The sequence below is a fragment of the Nothoprocta perdicaria genome, unplaced genomic scaffold, assembly GCF_003342845.1.
Source record: "Nothoprocta perdicaria isolate Ctin4 unplaced genomic scaffold, notPer1 scaffold_114, whole genome shotgun sequence".
Lineage (NCBI taxonomy): Eukaryota > Metazoa > Chordata > Aves > Tinamiformes > Tinamidae > Nothoprocta > Nothoprocta perdicaria.
Genome location: NW_020454250.1, coordinates 1,754,982 through 1,760,450, shown reverse-complemented (window position 1 = coordinate 1,760,450; position 5,469 = coordinate 1,754,982).

Below are 5,469 nucleotides of genomic sequence, written 5' to 3'. Positions count from 1 at the left end.
GCTATTTTAGAAAGGCTAAATGTAACTGCTTGATTTGGGCATGACTACACAAAAATACTGACTGTTATTCTTTTCCTTGCTTTGATTTTAGTCCTTAAATATTGCACAGAAGCATACTGGAAATAAAAACATTTTCTAGTGAAAAAATGACCAAGAATTGAATTATTTGATGTGGTAAAACAATGCAGTGACAATAGTTCAACCTTTATACCCTATTTAGGCAAAATTCCCATTTGCTGGGTAGTAATTCTTCAGTACAGTGGACTATTCCAGCGACTTGCCTATGTCTCTGGAGTCTCCAGGCTTATTTTGAATAGTATCTGGCTGTTCTAGCGATGCCTGGAGAGCTCAGCGCTAAAGCAGAAAATTTACTGGAGCTAGCAATTTGAACAAAGAGCCGCCTTAGCTAAGCAGCAGGAACTGCCAGGGCGAGGGATAAGACTGTGACTCCTCTTCTTCACAGTTAATTAGATGGTTAAGCCCAAACCAGAAGGAAGCATCTAATGCTGCTCAGTTTTAAGCCCTCTCCTAAAGCTGAGGTCAAGCCTATATAATGAGAAAAGGAAAAAAAAGAAAAAGAAAAATAAAAAAAAAGAAAGAAAACAACGAGGATCCTCTCCATTTATATATTGTCTAGGGCATTCAGTGGAGTACATTCTAAATCTTTTTTGGCCTGATTTGGAGAACAGATTTAAGTCTACCATTCTGTTATTAGGTACTCTGGGCTTGACTTTTTTTCTCCTGTGAAGCCATTGCCTTTTTTATCAATATTTTATGGTTTGAGGTTTAGACTAACTAGGTGAATGCACTAACAACTTGATGATCTGTTTTGACTCTCTTTACCTCTTATCCTGGGAGTATCTCACTATTTATAAGAAGTGGAATAACCTCAGTTGAAGAGATGAGAAAACACTTCTTCCAACATACTGTGCAGTTCAGGCAGTGTTTTAGGATGCAAATAGTTTGCAATACCTTGACCTGATTCAGGGCAAGTAAGATGGAAGATCTGTCTGCTCATCTAGTGAATATGTCAGAGGGAACTTGCTTTCAGAGTATTGACCTGCCTTTTGCACAAGTATAAAGTTCTAGAGATATGCAAGGGGAGAGAACAAATGCCTACTAAAGTTACTGATTTTTGATAGGAGTTAAGATCTCAAGTATTCAATAACATTGGGTCATAGATAATGTCATGCACAACTTTCTGGCATATGCAGGTTTTGCTAGACTTAGATTTTACTAGATGCAAGAGGGAATAAGAAAGGTCGTAGAGGCTCCTGAATCCTAGAGTCCTTTGCAGATACAGCCTCTACATCAATGAAGAGTGTTGGTGGTTCTGTACTGCTAATGATTACATCTGAGCAATCACATGCATCTGCTAGATGATAAAAGGAAGCTATGGACACTAGAGTAAAAATCCCCAGGAAAAATAGGTATTTTAATACTTCTAGAGAGCAGACAGAATATTGACTCTTTTAAAAATAGCTAAAGCTGTTTATCTGGTTGTAGTAATCTATACAGTTAATCACTTTCAGAAAATAATTTGTTTTTATTTTTTTAAGAGATGTCAAAACCTGTGAATTGCTATGAAAGATTTACAAAAGTAAACTAGATGGGAGAATATATTGTTTTTGGCCTTGATTTTTTAAGGTAGCTTTCACAACGTTGAGATAAAGAGAACTGTAGTAGAATTTTTTGAAGTGGTTAGCAGCTAATTCTCCTTGATTTTCAGTGATTTTATATGATTAATTTGTTTTTGTTTCCAATTCTCATTAGGTGTCTGTCAATATCTCTAGGTACCAGAATATCTTTAAAATACATGATCTTCAACCTGTTGGTATAGTGGTGAAATATGTGCCACTTAGCTTTTCCCTCCCTTTTCACTTAGCTTTTTTTTATTATTAGATTAAAATTTACTTCATTTTTCACCTCACACGACCTTGTGTTACTGTAAATTATTTACATGAGAAGTGCTAAATCATGATACTAAGGTTAATGAAAAATGTGATCTGTGTTAAACAGAAAACAACTTTTGCCTTACTTCAAGATGCTGCAGGCAGCAAATCTCTCTTTTTTTTTTTTTTTTTTTCCCCCCTACCTGCTCCCCTCCTCCTCCTCATGTATCTTTAATATTTTTTGCCTCAGATTTGAGTACCAGGCGGTTCAGGGGTGACATCTGACTAAATGAATACATACGCAAGATTTCCACAAGTGCCTGTATTACTTAGCAGTACTTGGAAGATGCAATTCCTTTAAAGCAGAATTTTAGTAAGTCGTCAGTTTAGCATTCATGAGATCCAGTTCACAACTTTGCTACAAATATCTAGGCATGTTTTTGAAAGCCTTGGTACTAAAACTATTTTTTAAAACTCAAAATAAGAACTTATTAGATCATCGGTTAGCCTTTACTTACCTGGATTTACGCAGCATGTAGCATTGTGTGTTCTGATCTTGTTTGGCAGTTTTAGACACTTCTATTAGTAAATCATACAAGTAAAGCAGAAATGTCTTAACTCTAAGTGGACCACAATTTCTTCCTTCTAAAGTACCTTGTATACTAGAAAGACAGATAATAAAGCAGAGAGACATTTAGAATACTTTCTTTTTCTATTGCATGAAGCTGAATATTGAGCCCAGTACTGTTCAACTCATTCATCAGTGACTTTGACAGGGGGACAGACTGTACCCTCAGCAAGTTTGCAGATGATACAAAAATGAGTGGAGTGGCCAACACACCAGAGGGCTGTGCTGCAATTCAGAGGAACGTAGACAGGCTGGAGAGACAGACAGAGAGGAACCTGATGAGGCCCAACAAGTGCAGGGCCCTGCACCTGGGGAGGAGTAACACCAGGCATTAGTACAGATTAGGGGTTGACCTGCTGGAGAGCAGCTCCGGACTTGGGAGCTGCTTTCCCAGGGAGAGAGAGGGACCTGGGAGTTCTGGTTGACATGTTAACCATGAGGCAGCAGTGCCCCTCGTGGCCAAGAAGGCCAATGGGAATCCGGCTGCATCAGGAGGAGTGTTGCCAGAAGGTGGAGGGAAGGATCCTTCTTTGGAGATCTTCCAAAGCTGCCTTTTGGATGCCCAAGATGCAATCCTGTGCCAGGGACTCAAAATGTCCTTGACTGAACAAGGAATTTGGACAAAATGATCTCTAGAGGTCCCTTCCAACCTCAAGCATTCTGTGATCCTGTGAATATTCCAATATTCTCTAATAGACAATCTTGCTATTTTGCTGCAAAGTCGAAAGATCCTGACAACCTAACATCATTTTTTTTTTCATATCTGTTTTTCTTGTGTTGCTATCAGTAAGCCATGCTAGCAGGGATCACAGGTTAACTCCTTTCTAAGTTTAAACACAGGCTATTATATTCTCATTACTCAGCACATCTTCTTATAAGTACTTCTAGAAAGGGATTACAGTAACTACCTGTAAAGGCTGAAACAGGTTTGGAGCCACAAAGATTTTTTGGATTTCTTCTCAGTCATTCCATCTTTTGTTGATCTGGTCTGCTGCTTCCCCAGACTGAATGACATCTGAGCAAAATACTCAAGAAAAGCTTTCACTGTCACTGGACAGATCGTAACAGGCTGTGAATTCTTGTTACGAAATGATGGCTGCTACATGGTCTGTCCTTCAGATTATGATTACAGATATGTCAAGCCATTCAGAAGTAATTTAGATATTTGGCAAACTCTTCCATTCCTCTGGAGCTGAAGAAGGGAGACAGACGAGTTTGTTCATATCCCAACCTCTAAAAATGTAACAAAAAGTCAGTATCTTCTCTACTGCCTTTTAGCACCTCTATGCTTAGTCCTTTATTTCACACTGTGAATCTCTAAGCCAGAAATATGTCTCTGTGCCTTGATGCAACGCAATGGGATTCCGTAGCCTGCTGAGTAAAGGGCACTGCACTTTTATTCTGAGCCTTGAAGCCAGGTTTGAACTAGACAATGCATATGCCCAGATTGTTTGAAGTTGGCTGACTGGTTTTGGGAAGTAGGGAGCTTTTACAATGCAAGTAGTGACTTTAGGGGTTTTGCTGTCTTCACATCTCTATTTATTGCATTAGTACTCTTATCCCTGCATATTCAAGATTGGTTTCTGAGGAAAATGAGAGAAAGCAGTGTGCTAAGAACAAGGATCATAGCATTTATTTAATTTTTTTTTTCTTTTTTAAATGCTTGGAAGCAAGCAGAATGAAAACACTTTAGAACACAGGCTTTGTTCTAAAGCACCAGAGAAATATTATTCTGCTTATGTCCTGATGCAACAGGTTGGATTTGTATGACTAATTAGTCTAAACAAGAAAACTGTGTCCAACTTCTGATATCTTTTAAAAATTCTACCTTTTCTTAGCTTATTGAGGAATAATTTGCTTTCTTGATTAGCCGTGGATCCTATTTAAAGAGATGGGTTGCACAGAATTCATTAGGAAAGGGTGTGACTTGTGTATCATACAGTACTACTAATTCTACCAGTAGAGGGCACTGATGACTTTCATTGATGGCTCTCTTATGCAAATGTTAATATATTCAGTGCTGAAATGTCTATTTAAAAACAGTGTTTTACCACTAGTTAACAAAAAAATCAGTTTGTCGTCCATTTTTTATTTCACTTTCTGCATTGAATTTCCAACTCCTTTCAATGGTCACTTTAGATGGTCTAACCTATAGGGCATGGACAGGGTGAATAAAGGAGCATAAATGATCACAGTTGCATATGTGTACTTGAAGACGGTGTAAAGAAACATCCTAATTTGTCAACTATATGTTGCCATTATTGCACATTGGATGCTTAATCCTTAGAAAGCTCCTTGATGAGTGGTACTGTCCTTCTGGCAGGACCATATGGCTGCTGATGAACCTGGACTTCCCGGATGTGCCTCACCAAGAGCTGTAAAGAGCTACACTTCAGCTCTAGCCCTGGTCCACCATGGTAGTGGCCAGATGCTGGTGGCCATTGGAGTGTGGGCAGGGAGGGAGCCCAGCAATTGCCTACCCTTTCAGTATTCATTCACTCTGTGTCTGCTCACTTTGCATTTGACTCACTCTTTGGAGCGTCTTTGGCTTGGCTTCCACTCTATGTTCATGTATTTTTGTTTAATTAGTTAGCTTCTTTATTTCAACGTCTCTGCTTAGATGCTGTGAGAGGTACAATCTACTGCTCTTCCCAAGATGTAGTGTGGGTTAGACAGCAGGAGATAATTAAGAGAACATGAGTGTTCATCAAGACATGAAATAGCCTTAGTGAAACTACAGCAAGACACAATTTAGAGAGATTTCCAGTCATCAAAACAGTATAAAACCCTTCAAAATGTGTATTCTATCTACTGACAAATCTAGAAGTTATTGAATTTAAAAGTTGCTCCAGTCATCAAGATGCATATTTATGATGTTGATGGTTTAGGTTTTTTATTTTCAAATTTATTTCTTGTGATATGATTAATGTATAGAACCACACATTTTAA